The following is a 22,719-nucleotide window of genomic DNA, read 5'->3' as shown; positions in this document are numbered from 1 at the left end:
CCTGGCGGGATCTCCTTGCCCTTGCCTGTGGTATGGAGGCAAATCCCATCCTGTCCTTGTCCTTCCTCCCCCAGAGCAGGAGCTGAGCATGGAGAGCAGGGAGGACAAATGCCCGCGGCAGAACCTGGTGGAAGAGGCCGTTTTGAGCGGCTCCACAGCGCAGGAATCCAACACGGAGGAAAAGCCCTGGAGATGCCGCACGAGGAAGGGCTGCAAACGCAGCTGGTGGGGATCTGAGGGGGAAAGAGCCAACCTGGGCCGCGAAGGCGGCCAGAGATGGAGCCAGAGCTCGGAGCTGGTGCTCCATGAGCAGCTCCATGATGGGGAGAAGCCCCAGAAACGTGTGCAGTGTGGGAAGAGGTTCCGGATGAGCTCCAACCTGATCAAGCACCAGAGGACCCACACTGGGGAACGGCCCTACGATTGTGATCAATGCAGGAAAAGATTTAAGACAGCTCCCATCTCCTCCAGCACCAGCGCACGCACATGGAGGAGATGCCCTTCCACTGCCCCGACTGTGGGAAGGGATTCAGGCACAAGTCCCATCTTGTCATGCACCAACAAACCCATACTGGGGAGAGGCCCCATAAGTGTGAGGAATGTGGGAAGAGCTTCAGCCGGAGCTCCAGCGTGATCCGGCACCAGGTAATCCACACCGGGGAGAGGCCCTATGAGTGTGAGGAATGTGGGAAGAGCTTCAGCTTGAGATCCCAGCTGATGAGGCACCAGGTGGTCCACACTGGGGAGAGGCCCTACGAGTGTGAGGAATGTGGGAAGAGCTTCAGCTGGAGCTCCACCCTGATCAGGCACCAGAGGACCCACACTGGGGAAAGGCCCTATGAGTGTGAGGAGTGTGAGAAGAGGTTTAGCTTGAGATCCGAGCTGAATCAGCATCAGAGGACCCACACTGGGGAACGGCCCTACGAGTGCGATCAGTGCAGGAAGAGATTTAAGTCCAGGTCTGATCTCCTCCAGCACCAGCGCACGCACACAGAGGAGAGGCCCTTCCGCTGCCCCGACTGTGGGCAGGGCTTCAGGCACAATTCCCATCTTGTCATGCACCGACAAATCCATAGTGGGGAGAGGCCCCACGAGTGTGAGGAATGTGGGAAGAGCTTCAGTCGGAGCTCAACCCTGATCAGGCACCAGAGGACCCACACTGGGGAACGGCCCTACGAGTGTGGGGAGTGTGGGAAGAGGTTCAGACAGAGCGCCAACCTGATTCAGCACCGGAACATCCACACTGGAAAACGGTCGCACAGGTGTGGGAAATGTGGAAAGAGCTTCAGGCTGCATTCCCAGCTGATCCGCCACCAAAAGATCCACACAGGGGAGAGGCCCTACGAGTGTGATAAATGCAGGAAGAGGTTTAAGACCAGCACCTATCTCCTCAAGCACTATTGGATTCACAGAGAGGAGAGGCCCTTCCAATGCCCCGACTGCGGGAAGGGATTCAAGCACAACTGCACCCTCATCACCCACCGGCGCATCCACACTGGGGAGAGGCCCTACAAGTGTGAGGAGTGTGGGAAGAGCTTCTCACAGCGCTCTCACTTGAACAAGCACCAACGGAGCCACCGGTAAGGGAAGCCCTGCGAGTGCCCTGAGTGCGGGAGGAGCTTCGTGCGCTGCTCCAGCTCCATCCCCCACTGCAGGAGGCACTTTGGGCACAGCCCTGGTCACTCACATTCCTGTGATCCATGTTGGGAACACACCTGGCTGCTTCTCCTTTACGTTTGGCCTGAATTTTCCTCTGCTTCATCTTCATCTCTTAAAAGCAGCCAAACAGGGTTAAATGAATGAAATTGATCAAAGATGTCCAAAGTCCCTCCATTAATCAAGAGTTTGAGGGGGAATTTAGGACTTGGGGACACATTCTGTGTGGAGTGGCTCTGTGTCTAAGAGGCAGGAATTTGATTTCACCTTTCTTGTGTTGCTAAGAACTCCTCCCTTGACCCAAACCCCAACTCCAGCCCTGGGATACCCTATAAAAACCCCATGGCTCTGCCTTTGCTCTGTCTGTCGGGGGTCAGAAATGGATTCTGGAGCTTTCTCAAACCAAGACCCAACTTGTTTGTTCCCGACATCAGCAGCTGTGGCCTCCCTGGATACCATGAACTCTGGAGAATGGGGGCAGCCAGTGAGGACAGGTCCTCGATTGCAAGATAAGTGTGTTTTCTGTTTGCCATCTGTCAGAGGTGGGGCAGTTATCTTCTGTTCATTGGGCAGTTTATCTCTTCCACAACCAATCCTCCCTCCAGGAGATATCTTCTGATAATGGACTGGCCATTAATTATTAATTATCTGCTGTTAATGGGCCATTGAGTGTCCCTGCATGGCTGATAAAATGACATCCTGCCATTAGGTGATGCTCCGCCCAGGAGGAGGAGCCAAGCATTCCTACCTGGATAGAATCTGAGGTTTGGAACACCACAGCAGCCTTTTCCCACTGGATTCCCAGAGGATCAGCCTTTTCCCACTGGATTCCCAGAGGATCAGCCTTTTCCCACTGCATTGCCAGAGGAGCAGCTGTCTTATCCACTGGATTCCCAGAGGACGGAAGATTCCCCAGCCCATCTGCAGCAGCCCGGACCTTCAGAGGAAAACTCCACCCTTCTCCAGGCTCCCTGCTCCAACAGAACCACACCTGGCACTGCAGGAGGGCTGCAGCCACCATTGACTGTGACTGCTGCCAATACCCTGACCCACAAGGTGTCAGGTACTGTTCTGACTCTGTCAGTGGTTTTGTTTGTTTGTACTACAGCATTTGTATTTTTAATTTTTCCTTATAAAACCTGTTATTCCTATTCCCATATCTTTGCTTGAGAGCCCCTTAATTTCAAAATTACAACAATTCAGAGGGAGGGGGTTTACATTTTCCATTCCAGGGGAGGAACCTGCCTTCCTTAGCTGACACCTGTCTTTTCAAACCAAGACAATAACAGTTACTTTAACACACAGATATAAAATACATTTTAATATCTTTGAAAAGCCAATATTATAATATATGTGTATAACGATAGTGACCTTAAAAACATGGGACTAGAAAGCTTATGAGGAGGGGAATTTCCAGTAAGGGAAGCAAAATTCCCAGTACTGGGACTGGGCCATGGGACCGACATCTACCATCATTCAGCGAGAGGTTTATTTTTATGGATACGTATTATAATATTGGCTTTTCACAGATATTAAAATAGATTTTATATGTGTGATGTTAAAGTAACTGTGTTGTAAAGATATAGTTTTGTTTTCTGTCATTAATTAAGCTTAGTGAAATGGCTGCTTGTGTTAAACTGCCTGCTTGAATGGGATAACATCCAATGCACGCAGGATGAGGACACCTGTACAGATCTGCCAACTATCAGCACTCCCCGTCTGAAGGCAGAGTGGACCAAGGCCCAAAAACTGGAGGTGATAAGAATGGACTAAAACCACAACCAAGGAATCTGCATGCCCTAAAAAGGCAGATCCAAGGAAGAGCCATGCTAAACCGTTCTTGAAGCATGTAAACTAGTTTGGGGTAAAGTTTGCTGTGCATGAGGCTCTATGAATATGCAACAGGCTGATGTAAGGGGAAAGGTATTTCAGGGGGATCCCCAGTGCCAAGATGCACCCGGCTGTGATAACCTTTGCTCCATGGTCCTGGTCTCCCATTGTCCTTTATTAAACTTTTTACATTTTCACAGGAGAGTGAACGTGTTTTTCACATTTAGGAACAGTTTAAGATTTTTTGTTTTTCATGGGAGGGAGTTTTGAAGTGGCTAATCTGCCTGCAACAAGGACCATTTCACGGGCTCTTGTCACCTTTCCTGACAAGTCTGCTGCAGCTCATGGAGGGTAAAGCCCTGGAGGCTCGTTGGGGGCGGTTATGGATGATTGCAGGCAGCGCCTCGATGCCCTGGATCAGTGGTGCCCCCTCCTGGGAACCCCCACATTTTGGGGGAGAATTTGGAGGGTTTTGAGGAGATTTGAGGGAGATTTTTTCTGGGTTTGAATCCTATGCCAAATTTGGTGTCGGGGAGGTACCAAAACCACCCAAAATCCACCCAGAATTGACCCAAAATTACCAAAAATTAACCCAAAATTTCCTCCAAATCCATCCTCTGGGGGTTTGGGGGAGATTTGGAGGGATTTTAGGGGAATTTTAGGGGGGAATTTTTAGTGGGTTTGAATCCTACGCCCACTTCGGCATGCATGAGGTACCCAAACCCCCCCCAAAATCCACCCAAAATTTTTCCTGAAGTGGTTGGGAGGAAGTTTGAGGGGGTTTGAGTGAATATGGGGGTTCCGGGGGAGATTTTATGGGGGTTTTTGGCAGTCATCATCATCCAAAACACAACACCCCATGCCAAAGCCTAGACCAAACCCTAAGGACTGTGCCCCCCATGGAGAGGAGATCAAAGAACTGCACCCCTTCTGGGGAGGAGATCAAAAGCCAGAGGAGACTGAGCTATTAACTCATTAAGTAAAAACATATTCATTTAATCAAGTATCATAATTTCTGTGACTTTATCCTTTGTAATTAAGTCTCGAATGCTTTTCTATTCCTTGTTAATTTGGCTGAATAATATTCATTTTGGTTTTGTAAACTATTAAGTCGTATTCCTGATCTTATATATGTGGTCCCATATGTCTAATAAACCACAAACTTACAATTTAGCAGCAGTTTTAATTGAGATAAAATAATATGATCAAATAGCATCCAGTAGTTACAAAAAGAAATTTGGCAGTGGTTCAGATGAAGCATAAGCAAAACCCATCGATCGGGGTACGGGGAGGGCTTCCCACCCTGCCTCATGTGCAAAAGGCAAAAGGATCCCAACACAACTTATATACTGTGTGCTAATACATATTCATCAATATTTTCCTGTAAATCTCCTCCTATTTCCGGTTCTTGAAATCTACATCACCACAGCACACACAGCGCATGCTTCCGCTGTGGCTAAGGGGGCTTCTGGCTCTTTGCTTCTCTTCTTGGAGGAAGGCCAACAGTCTTCCTCGCTGTCCTCTGAATAACCTGGCAGGTTGTGCACGTGCCCCAAGTCCTGTGTTATGTAAGTAAGCACTGTGTTCCAAGTAAGCCTTATTATTTTATAGATAAGAGCACTATTCTAGACTCCCTGTCTGGAATTGTCCCAACTTTATTCATGTCACGGCCGATCCTGTCCTGGGAGTTGTCTTAACTTTGTCTTGATGTCAATTCTGACTTGGGAGTCTTCCTAACTTTTGTTCATCCAGTCTCCCATATCCTGTTTCCTACATGTATCATCTAAAAGAAACCCATGTGCTTCATAACATTAATCACATATACCTTTCCAATTATTTTCCAAAAATATTTATATAATTACAATTTTGTTAGCACAAATCACATCCATTTATCACAGGAGGCCAAAAACTTGGAAAAGGAGGAAAGAAACACTCCAATAATGACAAAAAAATCCCAATTTATTTTTGACAGCAAATGAACACCGGCCGCCCTCCAGCCCTCCCAGCCTGGCAGGCTGAGTGGGGCCATTCCCATGGCATGAGGTGCTGGCAGCCTGCGGAGAGAAACCAGAGACCCACGGTCAGTCGCAGCAGGCTCCTGTGCCCCTGTCCTGCCATGGCTGTGCCTGGGCCAGGCTGCTGGCTGTGCTCAGAGCCCAAACCTCCCAAACCATTCTCTGTTTTTAGAGAAGGGCAGCGTTTCAGGCCACGTTCCACCTCCTCTGCTTAATCACAGCACAGCAACCTCCTCAGCAGCTGCAAGAGCGGGATGCCCGTGTGCCCGCTGCCGCCTGCCCTGAGCCATTCTGCCAGCTGAGCTGTGGAGCCGGGTGCCCACCTCTGGAGAGTTGCTGCCAGGAGAGGAGCCGATCCCGCACCAGGTCCTTGTCCTTCTGGAAGGGGCTGTCCCCACAGACCGTGGCCCCTGGGGTAGCGCTGGCACTGGACTCTGCAGGCGCTCCCCCGTCCGGTCCGGGAACCAGGTGTAATCCTCCTGGGAAAAACAAAGAGCAAAAGCACGAAAGTCAATTCAAAACGAGACCTGGAAACAAAGCACAAAGCTTGTCACCATTTCACGGCCCTGTGGAGGGTCTGACCACTCCATGTGAGAATTAAATCTGTCCACGGGTGGGGAAAATCCCCACCTTTCCTGCCCATAAACGCAGCCCTTCCTCAAGGGGCGGCAGAGCAAACCAGCTGGGGCACAGCTTCAGAACCCGTCCCCCTCTGCTGCCTCCCATCCACATGGATGGATGCTTTTGTCAGGCTGGCTGCCCCCGCCTCAGCCCGTGCCAGGCTGGCTGGCAGAAGCTGTCAACAAGGCCAGGAGCTGGCTCTCCTTCCACAACATCCGTCCCCTGTCCCGCCAAAAAGCAGCTCGGCGGCCGGCAGGAAAATTAATATTCCCCAGCGCCGCCGAGTGGGGAACCTCCGGCACATGGCCAGGCTGAGCCCTGCTGTGCCTGGAAGCACCAGCATCCCCCCGTCCCTGCGCCGGCTGGGGACTCCTCTTGATTACATTGGGGCGCAGAGCGTGTCCTCCAGGCAGGGGCCGCAGCCGAAGCCAATGGGCTCTGCCCCGCCGGCGGCCAGCTCCAGGATGGTGTTCCCAGCTCCAGGATGGTGTTCCCAGCTTCACGTCGTGCTCCAGAAGAACATGCCAGTTGTGCCTTGGCTTGTGGGGACATCACGATGCCATTGAGCTGCAGGGGGATGTTTCCCCTCTCCCAGTCCGTGGCACCTTCACTGCACTGCCACCACTTCTCCAATGGGACGGGCAGCATGGAGCCGCTCCCTCCACAGCTCGCGGGGACCAGCGGAAGCATCTCCTCAGCTGCGCTCTCTCCTCCGCGCCGCGGCCGCAGGGAAACGCTCCGGGGTTTACTTCCAGTGCCACGAGACGCGTGCCGGTGCTACTTGCTGGGCTCCTGGATCCTACTGTGCACAGGGATGGATCTCTGCTGTCTTCTGGGCCAGGCAGGGCTCCTGCAGCCAAGAATGCTCAAAAAGGTCCTCCAGTGATGGCCTGTCTGTGGGGGTCCATGCAGAAACACCACCTGATTAGGTGCTGCCACTCTGTGGAGAGAAACCAGAAACCACCGCTCAGCGGGACAAGGCTCCTGTCCATGCTCTCCCACATTCCACAATGCCCAGGCCACCAGGAGTGCTCAGAGCTGCACCCAAAAGCTTCCTATTGATCCTCTCTTGTGGATGACACCAGCAGAGAGGCACAGGTGCCACCTCCTTCAGCTAAGCCCAGGAGATCCACTCCTCACCAGCTGCAAGAGTAGGATGCTTATGTGCCAGCTGCCTCTCACAACCCTGTTCTTCCCCTCGTGCATTGAAGGCACATCCCCACCTTGAGACATCCAGGAAGAAGAGCTGGCCCTGGACAATGTCCTCGTTGGTGTGGAAAGGAAAGTGCCCGCAGACCAGCTCATAGAGCAGGATGCCCAGGGACCAGATGGTGGCTGGCTGGCCATGGTAGCAACCAAAGAGGATCCACTCCGGTGGGCTGTACTCTGATGCTCCTATGGGGGACACAGGCGCAGCTCATCAGGCCCATGCTGCTCCCTCTCTCCCAGCCAGCTCCCGTTCCACAACAGCCAGCCTCTGCCCTGCCAAAAAGCAACTTGGCTGCAGCTGGCTGAAGAAGGATTCCCCCTCCTTCCCTCCCTCCTTCCTTCCCTCCCTCTTCCCCCTCTGCCAGACAAAGGGGAACTTTGCTGCCCTGCTGGGCCCTGGCTTTGGGCTCACCTGACATCTGGGTGTAGAGGATCGTGCCGCAGCCGAAGTCGAGGAGTTTCGCCTCACCTGTGGCCAGGTCGACGAGGACATTCTCGGCCTTGATGTGGTGGCGCAGGACGCCGCGGCTGCTGCAGCGCCACACGGCCTCCAGCACCTGGCAGAGCAGCCCCCGCCCCACGGACTCCGTCAGGAACCGCCGCTCGTGCAGGAAGTACCAGAGGTGCTGACAGCGCTGCGGACGCTCCATGAGCAGCGCGAAGCCCTCGGGCACCTCGAACCAGTCCAGGAGCCACACGACACCGCGGAAGCCAGGCCGCAACACCTTCCACAGCAGCGCCGGCTCCAGGGGCACAAGGGCGCCCTTGCGCTGCTGGGGGACAACGATGCCGTCAGCGGGGCCGATGCTGCGCCGCGCCTCGGGCAGCCCCTGCCCGGCCCCGCCGCGGCTCGCCATGGCTGGGCCCGGGGCGCTGCGTGGCCCCTGCTCACTCCACGCTCGCTGCCCTCGCAGCGTTCCGGCTGCTGCCCTGCCGGGCCTCGCCTCAGCCCCGCCCGGCACGGCCCGCCGGCTCCTCCCGCTGGCCCCGCTCACTTACCAGCCATGCCCACTCCGAGATGCGCTCCCGGGACACTCTCTTGATGGCCACCTGCGAGCCAAGGCCAGTGGTGGACTGAAGATCACGCTTGGTTAAGCGTGTATAAGCTGGAGAACACGCAGAATAAAAAATCTTTTTTCTTCTTGGACCCTGATCACAAGTGTATGTCACATCCGGCCTAATGGTGACAGCTGCCCCATCTCTGGGTCAAGAAACGAGTATTGTCTGACAGGTAACTTATCGACAAACTGAGAAAGAAATTAGTACATGGGCATGCAGATTTCTGAAGGGAGGAAAGAAAAGTGTTGACAAGAATAAGCCTAAATTTTAAATGCCTGAAACACTCAAAAATAACATGTTTTGGGCTATTGTACCATATGTTACACAGGGTTCAAACAAACCACAACTCATTAGTATCTGGACTTCATTGCCCACTATGCTTTGAAATGTTGCTAAAGGCACTTTGTGTCAAAGATCCAGTTCCTGTAGGTCACTGTAGATGTAGATCAAAATCCTACCAAAAAATCCGTGTCCAAACCAGCAAGAGTGAGACTTTTGTCCTTGGCAGTAGCTTCCAGGTGCTCCTGGAAACTACCAGGCCTAGACACAAAGATGTGCATTTAACAAAGGGAGAGAAGCACCATGCTTAGCTCTAACTGTGACCTTTGCTAGCAGATCTACTAGCAGGTAATAAATTCCATTTGTTCTGCTCTTAGCCAGAGCCAAGATGGGAATCAAAGTCTAGATCACAGGAGAAGATCACAGTAGTCTCAGCTTTTCCAGATGAGGAAAAATACAAAGGATGGTAAATTTGTGTTGGGTTTACAGGGTTTTTTTACAGATCAATAGACAAGTGATGAAGCTTAAAAGATGACAGCAAAGGAAAATCAACAGATATGCTGAAACTGCGTGAAGACGAAGGAGACTTCAAATTAACTGAAAAGCTGCACAGAAAGCTTCTCTACTTTTTGCAGATGCTTCAAGTTTTAAATGAAAAAATCTAGCAGCACTTCCAACTTCTTTTTATCAATTCTAGAATAAAGACAATGAAAACTGTGTACTGCTGCTTAGAGTATGAAGGAAAGCACAGGAAGCCATTAGAGTAAGAACAATTGTGTTTAGAAGGCTGAGGCACCCTTTGGGGTAGGAGGAATGGGGAGGCGTGGAAATCAGGCCCGTGGACACCATTCAAGGAGCATCCAGGCCCTGAGCAGTCCCTCACAGTGGGTATCCCAGCAGATGGAGTCCAAATGCAGCCACAGCTGGGTGGGAAATGTGCCGGGCTGTTGAGCCGTGGTTAGCAGGGGCTCCTCCATCAAATTGCTCCCTGACAGGTGTGGTATGCTCTGTGTGTGTGTGCCCAACAGCTGGCAACAGCAGGCTGGCCCAGATGTGGGAAAAAGCCAAGGAGGCAGCAGAGTGGGAATGGGGCTCTGCAGGATTCCCTGGTGGTTGCACACACCCGTGGGGGATGAGGCTGGCCCAGATGGTCCCTGGGGCTCTGAGCTGAAAAGGGGGGAAAAGAGAAGCAGGGAGGAAGGGCCAGATGCTGCTGTGACAATGCCATTCCATCCCATAGGTGACATAGTGAGAGGAGGGTGGGAACCAAATGGTGATTGCTGCTGATCGCCCTGACATCTCCAAGACAAGAGGCCCAGAAAGGACTGCACATCTGCCTCCTAGTGTTGTCCTGAATGGGAGCTCATCTCCTGGCGTTCATTATCTGCAAGTCTTGCAGCTTCCCAGGGACACTCCACACTTCAGGTAAGCAAAGCTGCTTACCTCACTGTGTTCTTTGGGCTTCTGAAAGGGACTGTCCACTCAGCTACAGCCTGGCAAGGAAGGGAGTCTTACAACACTCTGGATATTTTAGACTTTTATTGGCATTTGGGCTGAAACAAAGTATCCCCTCGCTACTTCTCCATCTTCATCCTTCGGTCCTGCAGGTGGCCTGTTCAGGCTGACAGCTTGGAGCGCCTGCAGGCTCCAGTTGGGCTGCAGCCCAGCTTTTCCTCTCACAGCTTAATTCTTATTATGACAATTCCTTCATTTCTACTTAAAAGCTTTCCTAAATTAACAACACTCTATTCTAAGCTAAACAATCTTCTTTTATCTAAGCTATCTACGTTCCATAATCCTTAAAACTTGATCCCTATATTTCCTAATTTTTTTCAACTTTCATCTTTTTGAGAAAGAAAAAACAACAGAGCTTTAAACTGAACCTAACACACAGCTAACCTAACCTAATCTAACCTAACACCTATGTGCGAGGGCGTTCGCAGCCCTATGTCCGGCTAGCAGAAGGGGGTGAGAATGGCCGACGCCCCTACGCATCGGAGGCCAGCCCCTCTTGGCGTCTTGGCCTTGGGCTGGGCTGGATCTCGGAATCGGACTACTTGTGCTTGAGAGGACGAATAAGGAGGCGACCACTTGCTAGGGGTATCACGTCGGTTTATTGGAGAATCCCACAGCAGAGGGCAACCAACGGATGGTAGAACCCCCAGCAAATGGCACCGAACAGGGGAAGCAACAAGGTTTTAAAGGCAAGGGGTGGAGAAGGGAGGGAAACCCGGCAAACCAATCCGTGAATAGATAGGGAGGTACACAACATAAGTGACATGAGGATATAGCCAATAAACGTAAAGCAGAGGAGGGGCCCCGGGACACCAGCCAACCACAACCCCCAGAGAGAAGAAGTTTCTCGAAGCCTGGGAGGAGTGGGGGGTGATTGACAGGGCCCAGGGAGGAGGGAAGACTTACTTACAAGGCAAAGCCTGGGAGGGGAAATTACATAACATAAGAGATTGGCAGTGGAGGGGAAGGGGTATCCATGGTAACTTAACTGTCAGGTCCACAGTGGCGGGAAAACTGTGTAGGGAGGAACCATTTAACACAGAACAAAGGGGGAGCATACATAAAATAGGGGAGAAAACTGGAGAACTTAAAAACACATCACAACAACCTAAACTGAGCAAATATGAAAACTGTCACATTTCCTATCTATGGCACAGCTCCTCTTAATACTCGGGGGATGGCTGAAGCTCTGCCTCAAGATGACACATCCCCTTTTCACAGAATCACAGAATTACAGAAATTCTAGGCTGGAAGAGACCTGTAAGATCAACGAGTCCAACCCATGTTCTAACACCTTAACTAGATCATGGCACCAAGTGCCACATCCAGTCTTTTTTTAAAGTGTTTGAGGGATGATGACTCCACCACCTCCCTGGGTAGATGATTCCAGTATTTGACCACTCTTTCTGTAAAATACTTCCTCCTTAATTCTAGCTTGCATCTCCCTTGGTGCAGCTTGAGACTGTGTTCTCTTGTTCTGTCTGTTGTTGCCCGGAGAAAGAGACTGACCCCCAGCTCACCACAGCCACCCTTCAGGAAGTTGAAGAGGGTTATAAGGTCACCCCTGAGTCTCCTTTTCTCCAGGCTGAACAACCCCAGCTCCCTCAGTCGTTCTTCATACGGCTTGTGTTCCAAGCCCCTCACCAGCCTCGTTGCTCTCCTTTGGACACACTCAAGCATCTCAACGTCCCTCCTAAAATGAGGGGCCCAGAACTGCACACAATACTCCAGGTGAGGCCTCACCAGTGCTGAGTCCCTCCTCTTGGCTGGCGGGGCATAAGGGCCTCCTCAGGCGCAGGTGTCTCCTCTCCAGTCTTCCTGCACTTGCTTGGCTGAAATGATCAGAGCAGCCAGACTGGAGGCAGGATTGCCTGAGGTCACAAAGGGATGTTGCCCAGAGGATAAAGAACAAAGAAAGGAACTCTTACTTTCCAGGATCCTACCCTCACGGGCTCATGCAGGATTCCCTGGCTACCAGGAAGACACACAAAGAGCACCGAGGGCAGCGTGTCTCCCTGCGCCTTCCTGTCCTGGGAGCTGTCTGTGCCACGTGGCCCACACTCCTCCTCATCCCTTCATGCAGGTGTCCTCAGCTGACAGGGCTTTTTGCCCCTTTGCTTTTTCTTACCTGCAGGAGTTCCTGGGCAGAGCAGCGCCTGTCCTTGTCTGCCTGCAGGCAGCAGCGGAGGAAGTCATGCAGGAGAGCTGAGTGGTGCCTGGGCTTCTGCAGTTTTGGGGGCCCGTTCCTTTCTATCAGTTCATAAACCTACAGCAAAAGGATGCAAGAGGACACTGCACCTGCTCCTTTGCTAGCCACATCAGCTCTCTCCACACAGAGCCCTCTTGCTAAGCTGCACCTTACCCTGAGACGGGCTTCCCCCTCGTAAGGAGCTTCCCCTTCCACCATTTCCAGCCCCATGATCCTCAGGGACCAGATGTCCACTTTGGGGCCATAGGCTTCTCCTCTCACCACCTCCGGTGCCATCCAGCTGGGAGTGCTGACGCTGGAGCTGCGCTTGTTGGGCTCAGGGCTGAGCTGAGCACAGAGGCCAAAGTCACCTGAGGACAAAAACAAAGTCTGTCAAAGCCAGCTACCACTGGCAAAGCGGCCAAAACCATTGCCCACTCCAAGCCTGACCAGGCCATGCTGAATCGAGCTGAAAAAGCAGCTCAGCTCTCCTTTCACGTGCCTGGAGCCAGGCAAACAGGGCATTGGCCACTTCCAAAACACCCTCACCATTCACGCACTGGCCAAGCGGCGCTTCTGCCCAAGCGGCACTCACCAAAATGCAAGCACATGGCATGTGCTGGAAATGCTGCAGCCCAGCAGGGATACCCATCCAACTTGACAGATCCATCCATGCCCACAAGGACGTTGTTGCTTTTGATGTGTCTGTGGATGACTTGGCGGGAATGAAGGAAATGCAGTCCTTGCAGGCACTGAGAGAGAAAAAGGAGGGAGGGAAAGTTAACGTGCACGATCTGATTTCATCCCACCAGAAAGGAAAGAGCTCGATGGGATTGACGGCTTTCTCAGGCAACTGTGAGCGAGGGCGCAGCATCATGGTGCTGTCACCAAGAAGAGCTTGCTGCTTCAACACTCTTGGAAGTTTTTTCTCGATTTCCAAGCAAAGGCATCTGGGCTTCCAAAAGTTCCACCGGCCTTCGGTAGGAAGCGCGTCACCTTTGGCTGGGAGGCAGCATGGCAAAAATTTTTGGGGAAGCCTAGTGGCAGCAGAGGAGGAAGCAGCACCTTAGAGCTGTTCCAGAATCCATCGCCATCGGGGCTGCAATGCTATCCTTTGAAGCTAACGCCAGCTCCTCTCCCTTAGCTTGAAATTCTGCCACCTGCATGCTGCCTTCCAGTGGCAAGGAATGTAGGACAGACAGACAGGCTCCAGGAAAACATTGCCAGGCAAAGCTGAGAAGAGGAAGCAAGTGAAACCAAGTGAGTGAGCGAGCACCAGTGCCACAGGACAGACAGGATGGAAGAGTGCAAGAACAGAGCCTGAGGAGTGCGGGGACAGTGGCAGGCAGTTCACTTCCCATGCTCTTTCTTCTCCTGTGTGTCGTGACATCAGCAGTAGCAGCAAAGGAAAGGTGAGAGCAAGAAATCTCGGCTCTCCTTAACCTCCAGCTGGCAAGCGGCATCCTGGGCAGGCTCGGGGAAGCACAAGTGGGATCCCTCACCTCCTGATAGACAGTGCCTATCTGTCCTTCCTCCAGGTACACTGCCCCGAGCACATCAAAGAAGGTGCCACCATCCATGAACTCCATGGCCAGCCAAAGCTCTGCATCCATCAGGTAGCTGAAAGAAGAAAACCACAGCATGGAGAGACAGCAATGGGCACAGCCTCAGTCACCCCAGAGCCTGCTCTCCAAGCTACGTGTGCCACAAGAGGTTATTGAACACCAGCTCCACCTCCTCCCATGCTCTGGAGACCAGCAGAGAAATCATCACCAGCTCCCTTCTCTGCCGGTGACCAAAGGGCATAGTCTCTTGGGGCTTGCACTAGCTAAAGCTACGTTGACATGAGAATACGCCAATCTGTCTAAGTAGGCAACGATATTGGGACTCCTGTTGTCCCTCATGGCCAGGATTTCATTGGCAGCCAGCTCCTCGGACATCCCCTCCTCAAGTGCCATGATCTTGATTGCCACCTGAAATGACCTTGGCCACCATTCCCTTGAGAAGACGCACCCTGCTCAAGATCACAAGGAGCACGGAGCGAGTGCTGGTGCAATGAGGCAGCGGGCAGGGCCAAAGTGCCTTGTCACTAGACAGCAGAGCTTAGCAGAAGCACCAAAGGCCATCCCAAATGCATTCTGCCCCCTGAGCCTAGACTGTACTTTAGAGGAACAGCCTCTGCTGCAGACATGGACCTGCCAGCCAAACCTCCAGGGAGAGCTCACAGCAGTGGGGAAAGTGCTCCAGAGCTGCAACATGGCATGGGGCTGTTGGCACTTTACCTGTTGTCCGCTGCTGGTGTCAAGGGCTCTATAAACAGCTCCAAATCCCCTGGAAAGACAAAAGCAGACGAAAGAGCCCTTTAGCCCTTGGCACTGGAATCAAGCCTAGGCAGCAGATCTCCCCAGGCTGCCTGCATGCCTTCCTTAGAAAATGCCTGGCTGCGGCGTCTCTTCGGCCAACAGCACGTCAGCCCGCGAGCCCTCTGCCTTGCGGGGCAGGCTGCCCAAGGGAACACTAAGATGCAGCATGAAGACCAGGGGCCGCTGGAAACCTCCAAGGCTCAGCCAGGTCATTTCCAAACCTAAGGGGAACTCTCCTCCTTTTGCGGGTGTGTATGCATGTGTGTGTCAAAAAAGTGAGAAAAATTAAAGTCAGAAGACTGTCCTTGAGAATCTGACATTTCTTGAATGGCAAGGTGCTCTTTCAGGCCAGAAAGCTGCAGGGGTAGGGGATTTCCCACGTCCTTCTCCTCATTGCTGAAAGCAAGACAATGCCAGCATCAACTTGTCTTTGATGAGGCCTTCGGATTGCTTGGACCGAGCAGTCCAGGCAGGCAACAGGAGGTCAAGCCAGAGCCTGACCATGATTGGAGCTTGCCTGACTTCACGCTTGATATTGCACCAGCCAAAGACCTGGCTCACACTTTTGTAAAAGGAGCCGACGCCACGCTTACCCTCATCCCAGTTCTTCAAGTGCCGTGTATTTGCTCGTTGCCTGGCCCACACTCACAATGCTCCCTGAAAGACAAAAGCAGTGCAGGGCGCTCACTCGCACACAGAGACGCTGCTGCCCAGAGCCTCCCAAAGGCAGCCCCGCTGCCGGCAGCTCTGGACCCTTTGCGGTCTCTTGGCTTCCAGCTGCTGAGACCAGAAAGTGGGAGGGCCATCTTCTCCACCTTGCATCAGGTGGCCTTTCCAAGAAGGCCTTGATTTCCTTCAAGCACTGCATCCCATGCCATAAGCCCAAATGAGGAGCTCTTAAGAAGGGGGCCCTAAGAGGTCACCAAGGGCCTTTGCAGCCTCTGCAGGTACACCCACCATCACTGGCAGGTCCACTGCCAGGGGCACAAAGTGTCTGAGCCGGAGAAGGAGTAAGAACAGGAGCCCGAAAACAGCTGGGGCCAGAGAGCTCCCTGGAGCCTAGTCACTTGCTAGGTGCCAGCCTTCTGCTCAAGCAGAAACAATCTCTGCTTTTGTCTTTGGCACAGAAGGCAGCCCAGGCAGAGCCAAGCCAGGTCCAGCCACCCTCACAGGCAGCAGGAACTCCCTGAGCGCTGCCGCACTGCCTCAAAGCACAACAGGTTCTGCAGAGAGGCCTAAATTCCTCTGAGACCGAGGGGCAGCTTCTGGCACAGCCTACACCCAGACACGCACACAACACACTGCTCTGGCAGACAAGAAATGCACCCGCTCCTCCCTGTTCAGGCTCTGCTCCTGCCTCATCTCGGGCTGCTGGGCTGCGCTGCTGCTGTCAGTGCCAGCAGCGGGGGCGAGCTGGCTGCTGCAGGCCACACTGCTCCAGCGGCACCAGGTTGAATTGCAGAGCCTGTGCTGAGCTGGGACAAGGAAGGATTGCCCGTCAGAAGGGCGGCTGACACACATGCCCCGTGGAGCGCACAGCCAAAACAAGGCCTTGGCAAGGTACTGTTAGCCACCGCCAGGCCTCTCCAGCTGGGGCGTTTCCCATGTCCCCTTCTCAAAGGCAACTCTGGGAAAAGCCCAAAGGCTGCTTGGATCCAGCCTCTCACGGCCACCTGCATGCTCCATGTTTGCAGCTTTTCTGCAAGACACTGGCAACAAGGTAGCGATGGGGCTGCCAAGATCCAGAAAGAGATCAGAGCAGGGCCCTAGAGCCTCATTGCTTTCCTCCCCCTGTCTTTCCCTGGCCAATGAAATCAGCCCGGAGCTGGCATGCAATGGTCTGCTCAGAAGCCCACAGCATGTCCCTTCTCTGATGTGTTTCACGGATTTCCCCTCTCCGTGGCAGCCTTTGGGGAGCGGCCCTTCGGAGACGCCTTCCAGCCCTGCCCAGACCCACCTGCCCTTTACAATGTAGGGCTGCCAAGGATTCTCCTCTTCAAACTCTGCTCTGAGCGGCTGGAAGTGAAGCACAGCCTGAAGCTAATTAGTCCATGGACACAGCAGGTCCCTTCCAGGGGCCAGTGTCTCCCAGGTCCCCTGCAAGGCTGTCAACTGCGTCTTTGGGCCGCTCCGTCTGCTGACCACAGGCAGCCTGCACTGACAATGGACACAAGGGGCTGACTCCTACACTGAGAATCATTGAATGCTGCCTCCTGTCTGATGCCAAGAGACATTCTCGGGCCCTCTCAGCATGCCAGCTTAAATGTCCAACTTCAGAACCCATTGGCCAGGGCTGCCTGGCTTGCCTGAAGCAGCACTACGTCACAGTAGGCACACAGCCGCCAGCATATTCAGCCACCAGCAACAAGGGCTGCTCCAAAACTGGAAGCCTGGCCCTGCACCAAAGGCAGTGGCAAGTTCAGCTGCCACTTACTGGCTCTGCACGTTCAGGCTGTGGAGGGACAGCAGCTGGAGGCTTGATGTTCCTTTGCTCCTCTTCAGCCTCTTCCTCAATGACAGAGGCAGCCAGAGGAGCTTCTGACCCTGCTGTTGAGCCCTGCAGACAGACAGAAGTGAGAGAGATGGGCAAAAGCCAATCCCTTAGGAGCTGCTTTCTATTGAGCTGGGAAAGGACCCAGAAGAAGGGGAAATCATAGACTTTGATCCAAGTGGGAGTCTGAGGCATGAAAACCCGAGGAAGTTGGCTGAATGAGGTGCTACTCCATCTTGCTGTGCATTTGAGCTTCCCTGCTGCCTAGAAGCAGCAAGATGCCTTGGAGCTGTCCCATTTGCCTTTCATCTCTTGAAAGGCTCTTCACTGGAAAATCAGCAAACAGCCAGTGCTCCCTTTGCTGCTGCTGATGCCACCGGGCAGTTGGCCTTTCTTTCAGCCTCCCACACTGGCACTCCACACTCAACTGCCGCACAATTCTCACACGCCAGCAACATCACAGCTTCCTTTGCCACTCACCAAAGGACAGGCTTGCCTCCATCCGCGTGTCAGGTGACCTGCAGCAAGCAAGGGAAAAGGAACCAGAGGCCCTTAGAAAAGTGCCTGTGCTGGCCACTCGCACAGCACAAGGCAGTCCCAACACAGAGCATTTCCCTTTCCCAACATGCCTGCAGGAGCAACAGCTCTTTCCCACAGCAAGCAAGAGAACAACAAGGGCGCTATAGTAGGCTCTGTCTACATTTGGGCCTCTTTTGCCAAGAGAGAAATAGAAACACGGTGGTGGAAATGCCCCTTGCTCTTCAACACTCTGAGGTTCTGTTGTGCCCACCAGCTCAAGCAACATTTTCCTCTTCTCTTTCCTGCATTTTAGATAGATATTCTTTTAAATGGCATGCCCTAATTGCCATCCCTTGGCTGAAGATGATAGCCCAGCAAAGCTTCCACAAAGGGCCCCTTCCCTGTGGCAGCTCCCTGCTGAAGCAGCCCAGGAACAGCTGCTGGACTCAGCAGCAAACCCTCCCTGCATTGGACTTTGTGCTGCATGGCCAAGGGAATCGCAGTCTTGGCACAGCATCAAAGGGTCAAGTCACGCAGCCAAGGCCTCTAAGGGGCAGAATTTGGAGTGAAAGGTGCTTTTCTTTGCTCCTGGAGAGAACCACAGAGTTGCTAGAAGTACTTCTGAGGATCTCCCTGCAGAGTATGCAATTTGCAGCTTCCCTTGCTTGAGGCAGCAAGCGGAGGAAATGACAGACTCCGCTGCTGCGAACTCTCTTGGGGAGGGAAGGCAGGCGCTGCAGGTGGCACGGCAAATACTCTGCACCTGCCACCCAGTATACAGATGCCGCCTTTTTAGCTGATGCTGCTGGCAGGACATTGACCAAAGTGGCGGCATCTTCATGGCCATTTTGTTCCCAAATAAACTGGGTCACTGGTGCGGCATCAAGAGCAGAGTGAAGCAAAAGGCGGGTGATGCCAGCCCCAGGAGAAACCTTTACTTATGAGTCAGCTGGGTCAGGTAGTAGCCAGAATAGACAAGAAAAAAGACCATGCAAACCACAGCACAGACCTGCCTGATCATTTTGGCAGCGCTGTGCGGGTTTGCACACTGAATGCCACCCAAGGGAAAGCCCAGACTCCTCACGGGGTGCAGACCATCTGCTGAGAACTCCTTGAGCACAAGGATCCTCCTGCAGGGAGCGAGCGGAAGAGCTGCTCTGGACAAGCAGGCCTTGCACGCACCAGAACAACACTGTGCTGCCAGCACTGTGATGTGGCACCGCTGCCTTGACCTCACAATAGCAGCTGCTCTGTGGCTTTCTTGTGCCCAGCAAGCCAACCTTCTGTACAGCTGATGCCACAGAAAAGCCTGGCAAGTTCTCCTCACTCATAAAGCAGCAGAAAATGTCCTCCCAGTCCATAAGGCAGTGCTCAAGGCATCCCAGGGGAACTCAGAAAATGCTCCAAGCCAAGCGACATCAAAGGAATCCAAGCAAACATGCCCTTTGGTCCCAAAAGCTTTGCCTGAAAGCAAGGCTGCTTCTTCTAGGTGGCATCGAAGCTGGTTCTGAAAATTCTCACTTCTTCAATGTCATTTAGGGGGAAAAAGAAGCAAAGATAATACATTTCCAGGAGTATTTTAGGCTGCAGTCTCTTCTTGAGCACGTGGGTGCATGCTGTCCTTTGTTCTGACTTGCTTTGGAGGCTGCCCTCCCTTTGCGTCAGGGACAGGCTGGCTTAGGTCTTGACGCAGAGCTCCTGTGGTCCTGCTTGCTATTTCTCTGGCAACTGAAAGTCTCAGAACATCCCAAAGAGACGTGCGCTGATTCTTGGACTGCCACACTTTCGTTGTGTCAGAGCTCTGGCAGCAGCCTGCAGCTCGCTGCTCTGCAATGGCCTGCAGGTGTCGATTCCAAAGGAGGCCCCTTTGGAACAGTCCAAAGCTGCAGTGGGACAGATGTTTGCCCAAGCTCCATGCTCCCTGTAAGATTCCCTCCAGAAATTTGGATAGCTGCATCCCAGTACAAATGAGATGCCGTCACTCCCTTCTCTGTCAAAATCTTGAGGCAGACCCAGGAGGCCTCTTGAAAGTGGAACAAAATCCTGGGTGGGAGGGGGAATAAAGTGCATGCAACTCCTCTGCAAATCAGCTCTGTTCACCCATGGAATCATGAGCCTTGGCTTAGCTTTCTTTTGTGGTGACTGAGCACAGACATGTCATCTGATATTCCACAGGACCGTGTCTTTGAGGAGCTTTAGAATGGGCCCATCAGACTTTGGATTTATAGGATTGGATTGCATTTCCGCCATGTGGAAGATTTGAAGAGCACATGTGAGTAGGAAGAAGGTTTGCCTTACCATCCCAGGACATGTCAGCTACTTTTTATTTTAAGGAGATTTTTCACAAGTAGTGGTGACTTGAAGACATCCCTGGATTTGATTGCCCATTCTGAGTCACAGTATTGCAGGTTGACTTTTTAACCCAACACTTTCAAAACCAGGGATTACCCAAATGGTTTTTCTCAAACTTCTACAAATTTACCTCTGCTTTGTGAGCAAAGTTTCCTTATGGCTTTTTAATCAACTCACAGATCTTCTAATTTCCCCTACTTTGGCTTAAAGTACTAAAGCACCTCTTTTTGAAATGCAGCTAAAATGCAACTGTTTCTGCTACTTTGTGTATCTTTTCTTCCATGAGATGGAAATAGTCAGTTGTGCTCTGCTTTATAGCATATTTCATAATTGTAGGACTGAAAACAGACCACAGGAACTTCTCCCAGCATTAGAAAGTATGTAGAATAGCATTATAAAGATGCTCTGGCAATATTCATTTTATGCTTTATATGTAACTTTATTGAATTTATACTTCAGAGTAAATGTTACCTTGAAGGATTTCAGCTCAATTGTAGGAATTGATTTCCAGCAGTCTAATTTTCCTGTAAGACTGGACAGGGAAACTAATAATTTAGGAAAATGAATTTTCCACATACATGTGCAGTACTGTCATGTCCGCCTTATTCTTGAAATGGCTCCATCTCGTTGACTGAGCCCACAAGAAACTTAGTTTTTCTTGAAAAGAAAGTAATCTGGTCCGTTAAATTACAAAATGGCATCTGAAACACCTCTCCAAAGTACTATGTGCTTCTAGGACCAACAACTCCACGGTAGATCCCTGCTGTGGATGCATCCCTCAGAATTAAAATCAAGCATCCTTGGGAATCTCGAGTTTGATTCAGAGATATCATGGTCAAAAGTCACACCTTAAAACACAGCTCCCATCAGTTTCAAAATAAAATAAAATTCTTCCATATATGTGCAATTCAGAGATGAGGAGGAAGGGAGGGAATGTACTGGAGGTTTCTGAGAGGAGGAAAAAAATATTATAAAACTACTCATCCTTGTTCATTATTGCACCTGAGTGAACTCCTTGCTGGTCAATTATTAGAGTTAAATTACAAAATGATCAGCAACTCTATTAAAGTTTAAAGGTTTAACTTAAGAGTTATGTTCCCTCCTTCCCATACTACTGCTCTGGGGATGGGGCACATTGTCACTCATTTCTAATGGAGTAGAGGAATATACTACTTCAAGTGGATTCTGTCCAAGAACACAATGTGAGCTATTCTAAGTAGTAAGTAAAGTTGCAAGAACTGAGAAATTTGTCAGAACCCTATTTTTCCATTGCTTTTTCATTCTTGGTCCATAAATTCCTTTGACAAGCCAGATTGTACCTGGGACTAAATTTTCAAGTACACTCAGGTTTCAGTATGTCCAGCTCTCTCAGTTGCTAAGGGTTGGACATTTATACATTTACTGAGACCCCTGATGCTGAAACCAGCCTCATTTCATCTCCTCCTGTCCTGGCTGATCTCCTCTCTTTCCTCTTCCACCCACTGGCTTTTCTCTCCTCCCAGCCCCCTGTGAATAGCCTGGCTCTGTTCTCCATCCCCTCCTCGCTGGCACTGCCAGGCTGGGGTGAGGAGCCCCTCAGCCTTCCCTGCTCCAGGCTGGACCAGCCCAGCTCCCTCAGCCTCTGCTCACAGCCCAAAGGCTCCAGCCCCACCTTGGAGGCCCTTCCCAGACCCTGCTCCAGCTGCCAGACATCTTTCCTGCCCTGGGCAATCCAAACCAGGCCCCAGTGACCTGGATAATCCCCGTCCTTGATGTCCTGGTCACACAGCCCTGGCCCCTTGTCCCCTGTCAGGCTCTGGGATGGATCCTGTGGAACATCCTTTGGTGGAGGCTGTGGCTCCAGGTGGGCTGGGGGGATCCTGGGGGACAGGGACCCTGCTGGGCATGAACAGCATTGGACTTGTTGGGAGAAATTGTGAGGGGGAGCTGGGGCAGAGTGACCAACCCAGTGACCTGACACAGCCCTGCTGGGATGCCACACAGCCCCTCTGTGATGTCACAGCCCAGTCTTTAATGTCACTGAGCTGGTCTCTGATGTCACACCAGAGTCTGTGATGTCATAGTCTGCCATGTGATGTCACAGCTGGATCTCTGATGTCACAGATATGGCCCATGATGTCATAGCTGCTCAATGACCTCAGATACCCCACTCTGTGATGTCACAGTCCACTCTGTGATGTCATGTTACCAGATAAATTGTCTCAACCAGCTGAGCTCACACCTGGTTCTCCACAGCCCCAGGCCTGTGGAAACCACACAATGCCCATTGTGTGAGAAGGGGAACTGGAAGTTCACCAGCCTCAGTGTCCTGCCAGCTCAGCCAGGCCCACAGGAACATTGGGATCCACAACCACCAGGGACCAGCAGAGAGACCCCCAGGACAGAAGAACACATGGGTAAAGGGGAGGGGAAATATGTAAATGATTTTGGAGAAATGATTATCACATGTGTGAAAAAGAATAGAAAATCACCAAATTTGCAGACGACACCAAGCTGGGTGTGAGTGTGGATCTGCTGCAGGAGGGCTCTGCACAGGGCCCTGGACAGACTGGATCCAGGGCCCAAATCCAACAAGGTGAGGTTTAACAAGTCCAAGTGCCGGGTCCTGCACTTTGTTCACAA

The 22,719-nt window shown here is 52.1% G+C and overlaps 1 pseudogene; it reads left to right on the top strand.

The window, feature by feature from the left end:
• The window catches only part of LOC132077835 (zinc finger protein 208-like), a 403,462-nt pseudogene that overhangs the window by 133,810 nt on the left and 246,933 nt on the right, over window positions 1-22,719 (top strand).

Source organism: Ammospiza nelsoni, chromosome 10 (genome assembly GCF_027579445.1).
Source record: "Ammospiza nelsoni isolate bAmmNel1 chromosome 10, bAmmNel1.pri, whole genome shotgun sequence".
In the NCBI taxonomy this organism is placed as follows: Eukaryota; Metazoa; Chordata; class Aves; order Passeriformes; family Passerellidae; genus Ammospiza; species Ammospiza nelsoni.
Note: the sequence above shows the minus strand (reverse complement) of the source record. Positions and strands in the feature narration are given on the sequence as shown.